Genomic DNA, 7,199 nt, shown 5'->3' on the forward strand with positions numbered 1-7,199 from the left:
TAGCTACTCACACAGCATACATTTTAAAAGCAAGATACTTACTGTGCTATGTTAGTGGAAATAAACAAACATGAGCTTCCCTGGGCATTTACTGTGGTCAACTGGAATTCTGCCCAAGGTTATTATTAGACATTTTCCCGCTGGTCTTGTTCCAAATGCAACATCCATTTCTTGCAGATTGAAAATAGTCAGGCATATTGAACATGGGATCGATGAACTCGTTTCTTCCATTCTTTTAAGTTTATTTTTTCACTATTCCTTCAACCCCCATTTACCTAATGCTAAACTTTTTATGGAAGCAATTAATGTAAATCAAATATAAGAAGATGGAAGGGGTAGGGGGTATAGCTCAGTGATAGAGTGCGTGCTTGGTATGCACGAGGTCCTGAGTTCAATCCCCAGTACCTCCACTAAGAAACTAACAAAAACGAACAAAGCCTCTTTGCTGTTCTTTGTTTTATTTTGGTATTTGAGTGTATAGAAATGAAAAGGGTGAATGGGTCCTCATTCAGGCAGTGAGGGGGATTTAAAGTATTCAGTGATGCTGGGCTTTAGAAGGTAACTGACAGAAAACTTAGTCCCTGGCCAACATTATCCACAGTTAGCCAGCTGGTTAGCATGTACAGCATGCACAGCAATGCACCAGGTGCTGTGGAGAGAAATAAAAGAAGGAATTCAAAGCCCCTGCCCTTGAAGATCATTTTCATTTAGCAGGAGGCAGTAGTTTGGTTAGTGGAAGCATGCCAGGATGCTGAAATCCCTTAAGAGAGCTGTTTTGCAAGTTTGACTTTAATATATTATACTTTCTACCACTTTTAAGCTATATTTTATCCATTGAGCACAAGTACCTCCCAGCAGGGAGAACTCCATTATCCTGATCCCCAAGTTAAGACAAGTCCCTGCATTTGAAGAAAAGATGCAACTTATCCCAAAACATTTTTGGACATGGAAAGGATCAGTTTTTGAGGGGATCTTAAGCCCCTACTGTGAGTGGCACACTCCAGCCTCTAGAGTAGCACTGTCCAGTGGAAATACAGTGTAATTTAAAATTTTCCAGTAGCCACAGTTTAAGAACTTTTCTTTTTAAGAGTGAAATGAATTTTAACACATTTAAGTTAATCTAATATATCTAAAATACTATCATTTAAATGTAATGAATATAAAAATGATTAATGAGGTATTTTATATTCTTTTCTTCCTACCAAGTCTGAAATCCAGTGTGTATATTACACTTGCAACACATGTCAGTTCAGATTAGTCAGTTTCAAGTGCTCAGTAACCACATGTGGCTTTAGAGGGAGCTTAGACACCTGCCCAGCCTGAGCTCTGAGAAGCCACAATGATAAATCCATTTCATGTTGCATAGCACACACATGCATATATTTACTCATAACTAAAAAAAAAAAAACCTTCCTTCATATTTTGCACTCATATATTCTATGCTCTCCTATTCTGTTTTAGTTAGGCAGCTGTTGCAGTAATCTACATGAGAATTAGTAAGTTTGAAGTTAGGGATGGGATAGTCGAGAAGGAGAGAACTGAATGGATATAGGAGACATTAAGGAGCTAAATGCCCCAGGATTTGTAACTGAGTCTGAGGGTGCAGCAGTATCAGGAAGACTTGAGTTTTCTGGCTCCAGTGTGTACCTTCACTGAGATGGGGGGACCAGGGAATAGCAGTTTGTGAGAATTAACGTTAGGGATACCATGGAGACTTCTATTTGACGGTGTCAATTTTTTTTTATGTTTGTTTTATGAGGAGGAGGTAATTAGGTTTATTTATTTATTTATATGTGGAGGAGGTACTGGGTATTGAACCCAGGACCTCATGCATGCTAAACATGCACCTTACCACTTGAGCTGTACCCTCCCCCTGAAGATGTCTAGTTCATGTTTGGTTTGGGAACTCAGAAGAGAGTTCTGAGCTGGAGCTGCAGATCTGGGAGACATCAGCATGGAAGAGATGGAAGTGAAATTGAGGCAGTGAAATTGATGGGAGCAAAATTGAGTCAGACAGTTTCTGGACTGATGAAAGAAATGGATGGAAATGGTTAACTAGCAAGAGTGCCTCCAGATAATCCTACTACAGGGTAATTCCAGAACATAACTGACCCTGAGCCATCCTATCAGGTTCTTAGAAGGAGTAAAATATTAAGAGCTGTAATTAAAGCTATTAGAAGGCTCCTTATATCTGCCCGTCTCTACATGAAATCTGGTTAAATTAATCTACTCTATCCCAGAATCTTCCTAGGTTGGAGCCCTGAGGAACACCATTTAAAGGGCCAATAGAGGAAGGATCATGAAAAGCCGACAGATACGTTAAATTTCTGGGAGATCGGGGGTGCCAAGGGCAGTGTCTAAGTTCTGTGGAGGGAACATCCAGTAGAACCCAGGGCAGCAGAGAGATCACATGAGATAATAAGGGAAAGTCTCCTTTGGATTTAGAAAGAAGAGGTCAGTGGTGATGTTTCTGTGAAGTGGTGGGAGCAGAGGCCAGATGGCAGTAGGCCTTTGGGAGGCGGGGAAGTAGGTTTGACTGGGAGGAGAAGCATATAGAATGCTTAAGACCCAAAGGTGGATAAATCAGGCTTTAAGATAGAGGCTAGCTTTTCTCTCTTCCTTCTTTCCTTCCATACTTTGCTCCATCCTTCTTTCCTTCCATCCATCCAAAATAAGGCTTCTGGTTGGCTCATTCTTTTAAGATGGTAGCAAATTGCACCTCAATACAAATGAGAAAGAGCCAGTGGGAGGAGGTGAAAGTGATGGGGAAATTGATGAAGGGAACGACTCTTAGACCGGAGAGGTTGGTCTCCAGTGCACAAGTGCAAGAATTGGCTTCAGGTGGGTAAAGAGACCCCTCTTGCACTGTGGAGGTGAGGAAGCTGCTCAGAATGTTGTGGATTAAGAGTAAGTTATAAGGGGAAGGCTATGGAAAGTTGAAAGCCCCCCAGGGTATTTCCTCTCCGCAGGCCTCTAGGCGGGGGTGGGGGTGGTAGGGGCAGGTGGAAAGACTGAGTGATTCCTGATGAGATGTGGTATTGATGAGAGGAAATGGATCTGTTCCCTTAAGCCTCTGGGGCTCCACGCCAACCCCACAAATCAAGGCAGATCTAGACCTGTAGCTCCAGGGGAAACTGGACTGGTGCACAGTGAAAGGGCTGGGGGCTGGCAAGACATGTATGCTGCAGCTTAGTCTCTGCTTGCAGGAGCCCACAATCTCAGTCCCACATCAGTTTGTTTTGCCATTCAATTAATTATTGTGTCGTCTTAAGCAAACCACTTCTCCTCTGTGGACCTCAGTTCTATCACCCACTATGAGTTTGATGGATGACTTATGGATGATCTTTTCTGGTTCCAAGACTGTGATTCTAGCTTCCATAGCCATGGAACATGGTTCACCAGTGTGCTCTCTTTGATCTGATGCTCCTATCAAAAATCAGGGCTGCCTTATTCTTCACCTCCTTTTGGTTTTCTCCATTTAGAGTAAAAATAGGTTGAATGATCTTATGGTAAGACACATTGGCTAAACATGCATAACAAACATTCAGAAAATACTTTGAAACTTTATATTAATGTCGTACAAACCACTTTTGTTGACTTCAGCTTTATTCTTCAGATGCTTCTTCAGAAATGCTGAATATATTTGAAATCATATGTTGAATGTTCTAATCATTGTTAAAAGAAACCTGTGTTGAATCTCTTTTCAATGTGAACAGTAGCCTCCTAATTGATCTATTTCATAATGCTGAAGTTCAAAATACTGACTTTTCTTGGAGGCATAGCAGTATGGCGTTGAACTCCAGGGCCCTTTCTCTAAAACGCTGCTGCCCATCTAAGAATGCTATTGGGGGTTCAAGTCCAACAGTGGGTCAGACCATAGTCCTGCAACTCTTGCATCTTTCACTGGTGCCTACGTGAAGCTTCCCAGTGCCCCTTAGTGAACTAAATGCAGAAAGATTTATTCCATCTGATCACTGGAAGCAGGCTGAAAAGGAGAAAGCAAGGAAGAGAGGAACAAACTAAGTCATTGCAAGCTAGGCCTATTTTCTTCCAATAATCTCCCAGGTAACAGCCTCTGCCTTGCTAGGATCTGATTACCCGTTGCTGGCCTCAGACCATAGCATTATTGTTTTAACATTCCTACCTTCCTCTTTATCCCAGCATGAATCAGGTTGTATGGGAGGCTGGGGAAGCTGACCCTGTTTGGGGATAAAGAGACAGTTTAGCACTCAACAATCCTGAAGGCACACTTGATAACACAGTTATTAGAAAATCAAGCAGCAAGCCCTTGTAGTGTGCGACTGTGTAATAATGTGCTGGCCCACACGGGGCCAGCCCATTGAGCGGGATTCATTTTCATATAATCTCCCTCCCGCCCAAGTCTTTGACTTGGCATTTTTTGTTTTCCACTCAGTAATTCATGCACACTGAACCTCATGTCAGTGTAAAAGGATGCTGAGGGCTATTTAAACTGGCATTTAAGAAAAATAACAATAATAATAGGCTAATGGAAACATCATGAATGAGGTGGACAGCCCATTGCCAGCCAAATGTTGTTGAAAGCCCGTTCCTGGTGCTCACAAGCTTCAGTGCTGCATCTCTAGTGGGCCTGAGATCGACTGTGGGTCCAGTCACATAATAATAAATTCCATTGTACCTCCAAATTGTTTAGTTATAAGGTCATTGTTGTATACTGGCTTCAAGGCTAGAGGTCTCACTTATTTTTTCCCATGGGCAAAGGGGGAATTGAACAACTATTGACGAAACACACTGTGTTCGGCGCTGTGCCAGATGCTTTATATGGGTTATGTCATTTAACCAGGTTGCAGACCTGTGAAATGAAAAGTACTATTCCCCATGCTAGAAATAAACACAGCATTAAGTAATTCCTCAAACTAACGGATAAAGCTGGGATTTCAAATTAGGTTTATCTGACTTCTCACCCCCCCCCCCCCGTTTCTACTACACACAATTCTCCCACGTAAGTGAGCAGAGAATCACCTTCTCAAGCTCCCAGGTGAGTCAGAAACAAGATGTGTTGGGATGCACTTTGAGAAGGGCTGTATTTAGCTGTCCCCATGTCACATTTTCTGCTTTTAGGACCAGGAATGGAACCGATCAGATGTCTAGGCTCTTGGTAGTAAATTAAGAAATTCCAAGTAAATATATTTGACCCAGCACTTCTACTCTGAGGAAATTTGTACATCCAGTCACCAAAGACTAGTATTAGGATGTTCTTAGCAGCATTATTCATAGTAACCCCAAAGTGGAAACCACCCAAATGCCCAGCAGAGGCAGAATAAGTAAATTGTAGTATACTCACACAATGTAATAATACACAGCAATGAGAATGAAGAATCTACAACCACCTGCAAAAATAGGAATGAATTGCACAAATGTAATATTGAGTGAAAGAAGCCAGACACAAAATAATATACACTCATGATACCATTTCTATTAAGCATTTTAAAAGTAGGCAAACTAATCTATGATGTTAGAAGTCGGGACAGTGGAAGAAGCACAGGATGTATGCTAGCCTTGGTTGGTTACTTGATGGGGATGTTTTGTGTTTTCAGCTTGTGAAAGTTCACTGTCGCACACTTAGGAGATACGCACGCTTCTGTATGTATATTATTCTTTAATACTAAGTTTAGAGGTTTTCTGACCACTGTAATAGAAAGTACACTCTGAAACATATTTCTCATTTCCAAATAGTTCTGGTGGTCTCTTGGTTACAATCTAAGGAATGGTATCAGATCCTATCTACAATTACAGCTCTTGGCTGCTAAAAGAGCTTCAAATGTGCTTAGTCCTTCCAGGAGTCAGTATACGCAGCCCCAGGGAGAATGTAGACAAACCCTTGAACTAAACTGGCCTTGTTTCTAGGACCATTCCAGCCCTAGTCAGGTAATCTTGTGAATTAAAATCCGTGGGTCCCAGGCTATATGCATTTTCTAACAGTGGTCTACCTTCACAGTTTCTAAACTCAGAAGGAAGTGTATGGAATTGGTTAGTAGCAAGGGTGCCTCAGGATAATTTTGCAAATTGTAGAAAATAACTGACCCTAAGCCAGCCTGCCAGGTTTTTTTTTTTTTCCTACCAGGTTTTTAAAGGGAAGAAAACTGAAGAGTTGTAATTAAAGCAATTAGAATCCTCCCTGTATCTGCCTATCTCTATATGAGATCTGGTTTAATTAATCTACTGTACTGTACAGTCTTCCAGGATGTTACCTCGAGAAAAAACATTTAGAAAGTCAATAGAAGACAGGTCATGAAAAGAAGACAGAGAGGTATTTTTCAAATAGATGAGAGATCTGGGTGCAACAGCAAAGCAGTTACCTCATTGGGAGGCACACTTACACAGTTTTTCTGTGTGTGTGTATATATATATATATATTTTTTCTTATTAAAGAAGTCATCCACTTTGCAGAATCAATCTTCCTGGGAACATCTTTGGAAAATCTTTCTTCATTGGAACATCTTTAGTGGCTTAGGGAAAAAAAGGGTTTATTATTGAAACAGAATTTAGTAAATACCTCAAGCTAAGACATGTTAGAAATATCTGTACCTCCATCCAACTGTATAGCAAACCTCCCACACTGCATAATTTGTTCTAATGCTTGTTTCTTGCAGTCTTCAGCAATGTTTTCTATATGTCTTCCAAATATATTTGCTGACAAAGGGATGCATTTTAGTTTGGCATCAATCTTTTCCTACACATTAGAGCAGCCAGTTTTACTGTGGCACGAAGAGCAGGTGCTTCTGCAATGGTATGAGACTTTTGGGTTTTCTCTGAATTGTAGCAACTCGAAAAAGGCTTCTAAACATTTATCGTTACTTGGAGTGGCATTTTGTGAAGGGCGGGATTGAGTATCACGTGTCTTGAAACACTGCTGAAAAAAATCCTAGAGGTTTCTCTTCTTGTTCTGGGTGCTTCATTTTTAAGTATCGTGGGAATTATAATAGCTTCACACCATCATTACCTAATATCTCAAGGTACAATATATGCTCCAGGTGACGTTTAATGCTGCTAGCACATATTTCAAATGGTCTTCTTGTGATCATTTTCTTTTTTAAAAATTTATATATATTTTTCTTATTGAAGTATAGTCAGTTTACAATTTTGTCTCAGTTTCTGGTGTACAGCACAATGCTTCAGCCATATAGGAACATACATATATTCACTGTGATCATTTTCGA

At 40.7% G+C, this 7,199-nt stretch overlaps 1 non-coding gene across 1 annotated transcript; it reads left to right on the plus strand.

The window, feature by feature from the left end:
* The first annotated feature begins 338 nt into the window (after positions 1 to 338).
* Positions 339 to 410, plus strand: TRNAT-GGU. Its single transcript has one exon. It is a non-coding gene; the product is annotated as a tRNA-Thr (tRNA).
* The last annotated feature ends 6,789 nt before the right edge of the window (positions 411 to 7,199 follow it).

Source organism: Camelus ferus, chromosome X (assembly GCF_009834535.1).
Source record: "Camelus ferus isolate YT-003-E chromosome X, BCGSAC_Cfer_1.0, whole genome shotgun sequence".
NCBI lineage: Eukaryota > Metazoa > Chordata > Mammalia > Artiodactyla > Camelidae > Camelus > Camelus ferus.